Raw genomic sequence first — 12,546 nt, 5'->3', positions numbered from 1 at the left:
AACGTTCCAAACTCCTGACTTCTGTTGCCTAAAAGAACATGGGCAACAGGCACTTGCAAACACCATCTGGAACTTGCCATCCAAGTTACACACTACCCTGACTTGGAAATTTATTCCTGTTCCTTCATTGTTACTGAGTCAAACTCCCTATCTAACAGCACTATTGGTACATCTATCCCTCACAGACTTCAGTAGTTTAAGAAGGTGGCTTCCCCATCACCTTCTCATGGAATTTAGGATGAACGATAAATGTTAGTCTTGCCCATGAATGAATATTTTAAAAAACACTAACTCATGTCACAGGATTACCTTGTGCATTATTTTTTGCCAACTCATGCAGAACTTTTTTAAGTGCCTTTTAGAAGTCCATATGGACAGTAGCTTTGGGCAATCTACAATGTCCACAGACATGCTTCCACGAGTAGTTGGAAACCAGTTATTTGGGAATAAAATAACTGTCTAATTTTCCATTCCATAATTGATAAATGCTGCAGTCAACTGTAGCCCTCTTATTGCTGTCCAGGTTGTAATTAATTAATTCAGAGCTGTCCCTATCTGTTGTAATCTCTGGATTACTACCGGAGCCATGTGCGAATTTGCATCAGGATGAGAAAATAAGGGAAGTGAACATATAGCAATAGGAATGGAAAAAGGGGTTCCATTTCATGGGGCATTGGCATCAGTGTAGGAATAGGAGGGATCATAAGAACATAAGAAATAGGAGCAGGAGTAGGCCATCTAGCCCTTCGAGCCTGCCCCGCCATTCAATAAGATCATGGCTGATCTGAAGTGGCTCAGTTCCACTTTCCCGCCCTCTCCCCATAACCCTTAATCCCCTTGCCTACCAAAAACCTTTCCACCCATGTCTTCAATATATTTAGTGAGGAGGCCTCAACCACTTCAACAGGCAGAGAATTCCAGAGATTCACCACCCTTTGAGTGAAGAAGTTCCTCCTCAACTCCGTTCTAAACTGCACCCCCCCCCCCTTTATCTTGAAGCTGTGCCCTCTAGTCCTGCTGTCCTTTCTGAGTGGGAAGAACCTCTCTACCTCTACCCTATCCATCCCTTTCATCATCTTGTACATCTCAATGAGACCTCCCCTCATCCTTCTAAACTCTAACGAGTACAAGCCCAGTTTATTCAGCCTCTCCTCATAGCTCAACCCCCTCAATTCCGGTATCAGCCTAGTGAACCTCCTCTGCACTCCCTCCAAGGTCAAAATATCCTTGCGCAAGTGCGGCGACCAAAACTGCACACAGTACTCCAGCTGCGGCCTCACCAGCGTCCTGTACAGTTGCAGCAAGGCCTCCCTACTTTTATATTCAATCCCCCTCGCTATGAAGGCCAGCATCCTATTTGCCTTCCTGACCACCTGCTGCACCTGCAGGCTAGGTTTTTGCGACTCATGCACAAGGACCCCCAGGTCCCTCTGCACCGTAGCATGCTGCAGCTTTTCGCCCTTTAAGTGGTAGTCCTCCCTACCATTATTCCTACCAAAGTGGATAACCTCACAATTGCCAATATTGTATTCTTCACCATTGGGATGATCTTCACCTGAACTGATCTGAGAGCAGTGTTTTTGCAGAAAGGATAAATAGGGTGGCCACAAGGACTTTAAACTAGCAAGTTGCGGGCGAAGGGAAGGATAAAACCATGGGAAGTATAATGGTTAATAGGAAACAAAGCAGGTTAGCAAGTGGGGAGAAGATTTCAGCTACATGGAAAATTACAAAAGAAGTTAAAGGGAGAAGAACTCGAGATGTTGAGGTGCTAGGATTCAAAAAGAAGGTACAAAAACTAGCATAAGGGCACTTTGCCCAAGTGCTCATAGCATTCGAAACAAGGTAAATAAATTGACGGCACAAATCATCATGAATTAGTATGATTCAGTGGCCATTACAGAGACGTGGTTGTAGGATGGTCGCGACTGTGAATTAAATATCCAGGGGTATCAGGCTATTCAGAAGGACAGACAGGAAAGTTAAGGAGGTGGTATAGCCCTGATATTTAATGATGACATCAGGGCGGGAGTGAGAGATGATATAGGTTCTATGGAGTAAAGCATCGAATCCATTTGGGTGGAAATTAGAAATAGTGAGGAGAAAAAGTCACTGACAGGTGTAGTCTATAGCGCCAAAATAACATCACGGTTGGGTGAGCAGCAAACAAGGAAATAACTGATGCATGTAAAAATGGTATGGCAATTATCATGGGGGACTTTAACCTACATTTTGATTGGTCAAACTAGGTCGGTCAAGATAGCCTTGTGGAGGAATTCATAGAATGTATCCACGATGGTTTCCTCGAACAGTATGGAGTGGAACCTACGAGACAGCAAATTATTCTAGATCTGGTCCTGTATAATGAGACAGGAATAATTAATGGTCTCACAGTTAGGGATTCTCTCGGAAAGAGCGATCGCACTATGATTGAATTTAAAATACAGGTGGTGTGTGAGAAGGTAAAATCCACTGCTCGTGTCTTGTACTTAAACAAAGGAGACTACAATGGTATGAGGGAGGAGTTATCTAAGGTAGACTGGGAACAAAAACTGTATGGGGGACAATTGAGAAACACTGGAGGACTTCCAAAACAATTTTTCACAGTGCTCAGCAAAAGTATAAACCAGTGATAAGGAAAAACTGTGGAAAAAGGGATAATTAGCCATGGACATCTAAGGAAATAAAGAAGGGTATCAAATTGAAAGAAAATGCATTCAAAGTGGCAAAGATTAATGGGAAACTAGCAAATTGGAAATCTTTAAAGGTCAACGGAAAGCCACGAAAAAACTATTTAAAAAAAAAGTAAGATTAAGAGAGTAAACTAACTCAGAATATAAAAACAGAAAGCAAAAGTTTTTACAAATATATAAAAAGAAAAGGAATGGCTAAGTTAAACATAGTTCCTTTAGAGGATGAAAAGGGGGATTTAAAAATGAGAAAATAAGAAATGGCCGTGGCATTGTGTAGGTATTTTGTATCGGTCTTCGCAGTGAGAGACACAAATAATATGCCAAAAATTGATGACAAAAAGGCTATGGCAGGTGAGGACCTAGAAACGATCATTATCACTAAAGAAACAGTGTTAGGTAAGCTAATGAAGCTAAAGGTAGACAAGTCTCCTGGCCCTGATGGAATGCACCCCCGGATGCCAAATGAGATGGCGGGGCAAATGCACTTGTGGTAATTTACCAAAATTCACTGGACTCTGGGGCAGTTCCAACAGATTGGAAAGTGGCACATGTGATGCCACTGTTTAAAAACGGAAGTAGACAAAAGATGAGTAACTAGCCTAGGCCAATTAGCTTAACTTTTGTAGCAGGGAAAATGTTTGAACCTATCGTCAAGGAGGAAATAGCAAGATGTCTGGATAAAAATTATCCCATTGAGAAGACACAGCATGGATTCACGAAAGGCAGGTCATGTTTAACTGACTTAGTGGAATTCTTTGAGGACATTACGAGCGCAGTGGACAGTGGGGAACCGGTGGATGTGGTGTATCTGGATTTCCAGAAGGTATTTGACAAGGTGCTGCACAAAATGCTGCTGTATAAGATAAAGGTTCACGGCATTATAGGTGATGTATTAGCATAAACAGAGGATTGGTTAGTTAACAGAAAGCAAAGAGTGTGGGTAAATGGTGTTTTTCAGGTTGGCGAAAAGTGACTAGTGGTGTGTCTCAAGAATCGATGTCGGGACCACAATTGTTTGCAATCTACATAGATGATTTGGAGTAGGGGACCAAGTGTAGTATGTCAAAATTTGCAAATGACACTGAGATGAATGGTAGAACAAAGTGTGCAGAGGACACTGAACTTCTGCAAAGGGATATAGATAGTCGAAATGAGTGGGCAAGAGTCTGGCAGATGGAGTACAATGTTGGTAAATGTGAGGTCATCCATTTTGGTAGGAATAACAGCAAAATGGACTATTATTTAAATGGTAAAAAATTGCAGCATGCTGCTATGCAGAGGGACCTGGGTGTCCTTGTGCATGAATCACAAAATGTTGGTTTGCAAGTGCAGCAAATAATTAAGAAGGCAAATGGAATTTTGTCCTTCATTGCTAGAGGAATGGAGTTTGAAAACAGGAAGTTTATGTTAAGGTGGTGCTGGTGAGGCCAAACCTGGAGTACTGTGTACAGTTTTGGGCTCCTTACTTGAGAAGAATATACTGGCACTGGAGGGAGTGCAGCTGAGATTCACTAGGTTGATTCCAGAGTCAAGAGGGTTGGCTGATGAGGCAAGATGGAGTAGACTGGGGCTATACACATTGAAATTTAAAAGAATGAGGGAGATTTATAGAAACATATAAACTTGTGAAGGGAATAGATAAGATAGAAGCAGGGAGGTTGTTTCCATTGGCAAGTAAAACTAGAACTGGGGGGGCATTGCCTCAAAATAAGGGGGGAGCTGATTTAGGACTGAGTTGAGGAGAAACCTTTTCACCCAAAGGGTTGCGAATGTGCCCAGCCCAGTGAAACAGTTGAGGCTATCTCGTTGATGTTTTCTGAGGCAAAGATAGATTTTGAACAGTAAAGGAATTAAGGATTGTAGTGAGCTGGCGGGTAAGTGGAGCTGAGTCCACAAGCTGAGTCCATTGAAATAAGGGAGCAGATTTAGGACTGCATTGAGGAGGAACTTCTTCGCCCAAAGGGTTGTGAATCTGGAGAATTCCCTCTCCAGTGAAGCAGTTGACACTACCTTGTTGATTGTTTTTTAAGACAAAGATAGATAGATCTTTGAACAGTAAAGGAATTGAGGGTTATGATGAGCAGGCGGATAAATGGAGCTAAGTCCACAAAACGATTAGCCATGATCTTACTGAATGGCAGAGCAGGCTCCAGGGGCTGGATGGTCTCCTGCTCCTGGTTCATAGGTTCTCAACTAGCAGTTCTGAAGTGTGGTAATGAGGATTAGATGCTGATTAATATTTGGGCTGAGCGGAATGTTTACTGCCAAATTGAGCAGTCTGCCAACACTTTGGGACAGATTTTCACTTTAGAGTTGGGACTATTCCCACTGTCCTGATTCTACTTCCACCACCAGGAAATGTGATTTTCCGACAGCCGTGGCCTTAAGAAAGAAATGGTTTGCATGCTTCTAATCAGTGTGCTGCATTTTGCATGGAATACAGAGGAATCCAAAAAAAACCATTAAGGACATTGACATCAGAGCAGAATAGGATCAGGTTTGACCAGTGTCAAAACAGGAAGTGTGCTTTGGTGAATTGATGAAATCAAGTCCTGACCCTCCTCTTATGTAGCCTCTTCAGTTTTAGCATTCATCTTCCTCTTAACTAGTGCCTGCACTTACTGGTTATGTTGCTTTGTTCCTTTACAAGTCTTGGAATCAAAATGTTCTGGGCTTGACTCACTTTTAGGTAAAGGATTAATTTTGTTCCCAATCATGTTCACAAACCACTCCCAAGAAAGAAAGAGAGCAGGATGATGAAGGCCTGTGTGATTGGAGTTCAAGGATCCTGCATCTAGTTGGTGACTTTCAGAGAAGCAAATAATCCAATCTGTTCCTTGCCTGTGGCTCTTTATTCCTGGTGTAAGCCTTCAACATAACCTGAGCCCTGCCAAGAATTTCTGACAAGTGTGGGCATGAACATCTGACCCCGTATAACACCATGTGCCATTAATTGTTAATTTAAATGTCAAACATTTCAACTCCTTCTGAAGTCTGACCCTCCTTGGCTGTATTTTTCTCTGTTTATTGACAAAAATAACATGTAGAAAAGTGGTGAAGTGTATTTCATAGGTAGCATTTTGTTGAAATGATAATGCATTGCTTAGAAAAATTGATGTGTAAGGAATATGAAATTTGGCCCAAAGAAACCCAGTTGAAAATGTATAGCTTTAATAATGGATTGAAATGCTGGCTCATGTACATTCTTGGAGCATTGTTTTTTTTAATGAGACCCTCTTTTTACTCTTCCAGGCATTCTGTCATAAATTTAGGTTTTACTCTGTTTATATGATAACCTGGCTTAAAAGACCTGACAATTTGTCTGAGGAAGAATATGCTTTCCTTAGCTGGGGAGTGGACGGAGGGCTTTCAGCAGATGAAGTGCTTATCCCATGAGGAGAGGTTGTCTAGAATGCACCTGTACTCTCTGAAGTACAGAGGAATAAATGGTGATTTATTTGAAATATGTAAAATTCTTAAGAGGGCCTGACAAGATGGATGCTGAAAGGCTTTTTAAAAATTAATTCATGGGATGTTGGCATCGCTGGCTAGGCCAGCATTTTTATTGCCCTTGAGAAAGTAGTGGTGAGCTGCTGCCTTGAACCATTACATAAGAACATAAGAAATAGGAGCAGGAGTAGGCCATCTAGCCCTTCGTGCCTGTCCCGCCATTCAGTAAGATTAAGGCTGATCTGAAGTGGGTCAGTTCCACTTTCCCGCTTTCTCCCCATAACCTTCAATTCCCCTGTCAATCAGAAACCTATCTACCTGTGACTTAAATATATTCAGCGAGGTAGCCTCCACCACTTCAACGGGCAGAGAATTCCAGAGACTCACCACCCTTCGAGTGAAGAAGTTCCTCCTCAACTCTGATCTAAACTGCGCCCCCCTTATCTTGATGCTGCGCCCTCTAGTCCTGCTATCCTTTCTAAGCAGGAAGAATCTCTCTACCTTTACCCTATCCATCCCCTTCATTATCTTATATGTCTCTATAAGATCCAACTCAGCCTTCTAAACTCCAACGAGTACAGACCCAGTCCATTTGGTCTCTCTTCATAGGCCAACCCCCTCATCTCCGGTATCAGCCTAGTGAACCCCCTCTGCACTCCCTCCAAGGCCAATGTATCCTTCCGCAAGTGCGGTGACCAAAACTGCACTCAGTACTCCAGCTGCGGTCTCACCAGTACCCTGTACAGTTGTAGCAAGACCTCCCTACTTTTCTATTCTATCCCCCTTGCTATAAAGGCCAACATTCCATTCGCCTTCTTGATCACCTGCTGCACCTGCAGACTGGGTTGCGATTACAGTCTATGTGGTGTGGGTACATCCACAGTACTATTAGGAAGGGATTTCCAAGATTTTGACCCAGTGACAGTGAAGGAACAGTGATATATTTCCAAGTCAGGATAGTGTGTGACTTGGAGGGAAACATCCAGGTGATGGCATTCCCATGCATATGCTGCCTTTGTCTTTCTGGATGATAGCAGTCATGATTTTGGACGGTGCTTGGTGAGCTCCTGCAGTGCGTCATGTAGATGGTACACACTGCTGCCACTGTGTTGATGGTGGAGGAAGTGAATGTTTATGTAAGGGGTGGCAATCAGACAGGCTCATTTATTCTAGATGGTGTTGAGCTTCTTGAGTGTTGTTGGAACTGCACTCACGAAGGCAAATGGAGTGTACTCAATCACACTCCTAACTAGTGCCTTGCAGATGGTGGACAGAACTCAGGAGGTGAGTTACTCGTCACAGGATTCCTAGTCTCTGACTTGCTCTTGTAGCTACAGTCCAGTTCAGTTTCTGGTCAGTGGTAACCTTCAGAATGTTGATACTGGGATTCGCTGATGGTAATGTCATAGGATGTCAAGGGGCAATGGCTAGGTTCTCTATTGTTAGATATGTCATTACCTGCCGTTGGATCAAGATCAGAAGAATTTCTTTTCCTCTCAATAGGTTTTGAATGTTTCAAATTCCATACCGGAGAGACTGTGGATGCTCAATTGTTGAGCATGTTCAAGATTGAGTGATATATTTTTGGATTCGAGAGCAATTCGGGAATATGGAGATAAGGTGAGGTGGTAGATCCCCATGATCTATTATGGCAGCTCTGGGTTGAATGCCCAGGTAGCCTTCTCCTGCTCGTATTCCTAATGTTTTGGATTTTCTAATAGGCCTCTACCATGCTGAAACCAGCTGCTAGGAGATGTGAGAGGGAATAAGTGTGGCTATTTTTGCGATTTTTATGAAGATCTTTGAATCCCTTAGTAACATAATCAAGACTAGGCATTCAACATGTGGATGATAAATTTGAAAGCTGCCACTCTATAATGCAATGTGTTTGAGCTTCAACTCAATGCCCTGCCTTCAAGGGTTTGATTTTGTATGTAGCTGATCAATTCAGCTCATTTCAACATTTCTATTTATTTACGTGCATATATCGTCCTACTTTGTTACAGATCTGGTTTATGCATAATTAATAACATACTTAAGATTTGAAGATTCTATTCCAGACCCGTTTCTCAGTTGACTGAAAATACAAATTCATTACTCATAATGAATATAAATATATTAAAGAGTTGACAGTATGTAAATAGAAAGCAAGTTTGTTTTTTTTTGTACATGTTGGGAAGTGATTTGCATTTTCTGAACAGTGATTTTTCTTTTGTAGTTTCAATATCTGCAGACAATAAGAATGTCTTTATTGCAGCTGGTGTTGCATAAATTTAATCTCTAAATCTTATGATTTGTATAGAAGTGGCAGTTGGCTGGTTTTTGTGGGGTGGAGAAGTGGACAAAGTTGAGTAACTTAAGTGAGTCTAATCACGGGGTAAAAGTGGCACATTGTTTTACCATTCCGTTAAGTGATAAGTTTAGAAATGGCTTTTGGTTCATTTCACCCCATCTTTCTAAAATGTCCACTCTACCATTTACCTCGCAGGTGGGAACTAAAAAGGTACCACGCTCCTTAGCAGGTGGGAAGTAAGATATCTTTTGACAGGACTTAATTATATCATTGTTTTGTTTTGCTGCAGCTGTGTCTTTTTCATAAGAACATAAGAAATAGGAGCAGGAGTAGGCCATCTAGCCCTTCGAGCCTGCCCCGCCATTCAATAAGATCATGGCTGATCTGTCGTGGCTCAGTTCCACTTTCCCGCCCTCTCCCCATAACCCTTAATCCCCTCTCTTGTCAAAAACCCATCAACCCGCGTCTTAAAAATATTTAGCGAGGCAGCCTCCACCACTTCAACGGGCAGAGAATTCCAGAGATTCACCACCCTTTGAGTGAAGAAGTTCCTCCTCAACTCCGTTCTAAACCGCACCCCCCTTTATCTTGAGGCTGTGCCCCCTAGTCCTACTGTCTTTTTTGAGCGGGAAGAGTCTCTCCACCTCTATCCTATCCATCCCATTCATCATCTTATACGTCTCAATGAGATCTCCCCTCATTCTTCTAAACTCTAATGAGTACAAGCCTAGTTTATTCAGCCTCTCCTCATAGCTCAACCCCCTCAACTCCGGTATCAGCCTAGTAAACCTCCTCTGCACTCCCTCCAAGGCCAAAATATCTTTGCGCAGGTGCGGCGCCCAAAACTGCACACAGTACTCCAGCTGCGGCCTCACCAATGCCCTATACAGCTGCAGCAAGACCTCCCTACTTTTATATTTTCTGAGGGTTGATGAGATATTAACTACCATCTTTTCAAATTGGAGTTCAGGAAATGGTCATCTCATAATAATGTATCTGAAACATGAAACGTAGTTCACTCCATTAAAGTTACATAGCAAACCAAGGTTAAGGAACCTGCAAAATGGTTCTCACCTCCTTTATCTGAGCTCTATATAGAGGGGATTAAGGGTTATGGGGAGAGGGCGGGAAAGTGGAACTGAGCCACGACAGATCAGCCATGATCTTATTGAATGGCGGGGCAGGCTCGAAGGGCCAGATGGCCTACTCCTGCTCCTATTTCTTATGTTCTTATGTTCTAACTGACAATAATAGTGATGGAAAGGTTCTGTATTAGCAGTCTTTTTTTAACCATTGGCACCTGCTGTGTCCAAGTACATGCTGTCATCACCAGGTTCTTATCTTTAGTTTGTTTCCAGGTCTTGTGTGAAAATTCTCTAATAGTTGGGACTCTGAGAAGGCTATCGATTATATTAATATGAGCCTTTTAGTCCGTCCCTCTTTTTTGTACAGAGCATTGACCACACCCCTCCTTATTTGGTTTACATTTTTGTTTAGTGATGATAATTATGGATGACCTTTTAGAACAACCACAATATACTTGAATATCTGTGTTTTCTTTCAAAGAGCAAACACGAACCCACATTGCATCATAGTTGCATGCAATATTTAAAAATGCTCAAGTAACTAAGTGTTGTAGGTATACTGATGAATTATTAATGGACTTTGAAGGATCACAGATTATGTCACCGGTAACCATATGCACATGTTACTATTGAAAGATGCTTTTCAAAACAAAAGCTCCTTAAACTACATATGGAGATTACTGCAAAAACACTTATTTATGTCAACCCTTCTGTTTTTAAATTCAGTTTATCAATGAGAGCTTCTGATTGGGATGTTAGCAAATATATTATCTGTATAGAAAGACAAATTTAAGATTGGAAGCATTGGCACAAAATAGTATTTGTGCAGTGATTTTCATATGTAATGTAACATATACTTTTTGTCAAAAGCATGCCTTAATACTAATATGTGCATAAGGTTACCAGTGACACTACCTATCATCCTTCATAGTTCACTAATAACTCATTAAGATGAAACTTATTTCAATATTCAAAGGAGTTCAGAGGTGGGGTTTAGATCAGTTTGCTAAAGTGTTATATTGTGTGAAAGCTGAGTCCATACCCAAGGAGTAATGGTGATTTCCAAACCTTTTATAACTAATTGGGAGTTATACCCTGCAACATGTTAACCTTACAATAAGATCTCTGCTTCCTTTGCATAAAGCCCTCCTGTAGCTAACTGTTCTGCCACTAAACCTTCATCAGATTGATCTGACATCATTAAGGAACACAGCATGGTTAATCTTAACTGTGCAATAAAAATTCAAACCATCAAGCTGAATACTGATTATCTATTGTGGGAGGTATAAGGGTTCAGTGAGAGATTCAGGCCAATATGAATTTAGAATATATTCAGTTTTGACATTGTGTATTGTATTACACTGAAACACGTGTTAGAAATAATGGGTGATTGGTAAAATATTTTGAATGACTGTTACTGCTACTCCTATCAATAGAGTTTGTTGCAACTACAGACAAATAATTCAAACACACACTTTGTAACCTAACACTAATAGTAAATTCCGAGGTGTGTTTGAATGAAGAATATCGCTGTTTAGCATTTAATTTATTTTCATGCCGCCATGTATGTATAAGATTACATAGAATATTTGGCAGAGAAACAGGCTATTACTTCTTGGCCTTTTGGCTATGATCAAGTGTAGTATCGACTTGCTGTACTTGGTTGAAGTCGTGGGGTTACATTTTAGCTTCATTTGAAACAATTTTTAAAAATGGCATCTCGGCCTTTTGGCTAAGATGCAAATGAGATCAAGCCTTGGAGGAGGTGCAATGCCTACTCCAATCAGCTTGGATCACGTAGATCAAGCCCAAGACAGGAGATGAGAGCCCTGTCTTGTCAACTTAGATCAGGAATGTCTCACTTGTTGGAACTCTGAATTGGACTTGATTTGATTGAATTGGATTTAAAAAAAGAAACAGGCCATTTGGCCCAATCAGTCCACATTGGTGTTTATGCTCCACTTGAAATTCTTCCCATCTTTCCTCATCTAAATCCAACATTGTAACCATTTATTCACTTCTCACTCAAACATATGTCTAGTCCTTCCACCCTTTAAATACATCTATACTATTCTCTATAACCACATTCTCACTACTCTTAAGGTAAAAATGTTTCTTGTGTTTCTTCTGAAATTCCCTGTTGGATTTCTTGGTTACTATCTTATATTGATGGCCTCTAGTTATTCTCTTCCCACAAGAGGAAACATTCTCCCTGTAACCTCTCTATCAAAATCTTTCATAATTTTGAAGACCCGGTAGTCACTGCGCAGACTTTTTTCAAGAGGGACCAAGCCTGCCAACCACTTCCTAGTATGTATACCCACACATTTCTGGTATCCTTGCAAATGGTTTCCAGTGCCTTTATATCCTTTTTGTAACATGGCAGCCAGAGTTGCATGCAGTACTCCACAAATATGGTCTAACCAAGGTTCAATATGGATTTAGCATAACTTCTCTACTTTTTATTAAATCCCTCTTAGGTTTTTGGCACAACCCTTTGTACCTCTACCCCACTTAGACTTAAGCATTTCAAGTCATATGTGACGCTCCTATTCTTCCCACCAAAATGTCCTACCTCACATTTATGTGCGTTGAACTTCATTTGCCAAATATTGGCCCACTCTGCAAATGTATTGATGTATTTCTCTAATTCCTTGCAGTCCTCTTTGGTATTGACTATTTTGCTTCTCCCTGCAATTTGAATCATAGCATCCCTACAGTGCAGAAGAAAGTCATTTGGCCCATTGAGCCTGCACTGACAGTAACCCCACCCATCTCAAAGCCAGTGCTAAACCCTTCACCCAACATCTCCACATGGCATGGGATGACATGGCATCCCCACTCCATCCTTTCCATGTAAAGGACATTTAGTATCATCTGCAAATTTAGAAGTGGTGCTTTTAATTTTAACGTCCATTTTATAAATGTAAATTATGAACCGCAGTTGTCCCAGCATTGATTCTTATGGAACCTCACTTCCTATATTCTGTCACTTTGGAATAACCACTCATTACTCCCACTCTTT

General features: G+C 41.2%; 1 protein-coding gene and 1 non-coding gene across 5 annotated transcripts in view; both read left to right on the top strand.

Moving 5' to 3' along the window:
- mettl16 (methyltransferase 16, N6-methyladenosine) overlaps positions 1 to 12,546 on the top strand; it is a 130,295-nt gene that overhangs the window by 34,241 nt on the left and 83,508 nt on the right. The gene's annotated exons all lie outside the window — the stretch shown is intronic.
- On the top strand, positions 11,129 to 11,327 carry LOC145357655 (U2 spliceosomal RNA). The gene has a single exon (XR_013889344.1). It is a non-coding gene; the product is annotated as a U2 spliceosomal RNA (small nuclear RNA).

This window comes from Carcharhinus amblyrhynchos, chromosome 23 (genome assembly GCF_965287045.1).
Source record: "Carcharhinus amblyrhynchos chromosome 23, sCarAmb.v2.hapA, whole genome shotgun sequence".
NCBI lineage: Eukaryota > Metazoa > Chordata > Chondrichthyes > Carcharhiniformes > Carcharhinidae > Carcharhinus > Carcharhinus amblyrhynchos.
The sequence above is the reverse complement of the archived record's forward strand: the minus strand, read 5'-3'. Positions and strand labels throughout refer to the sequence as shown.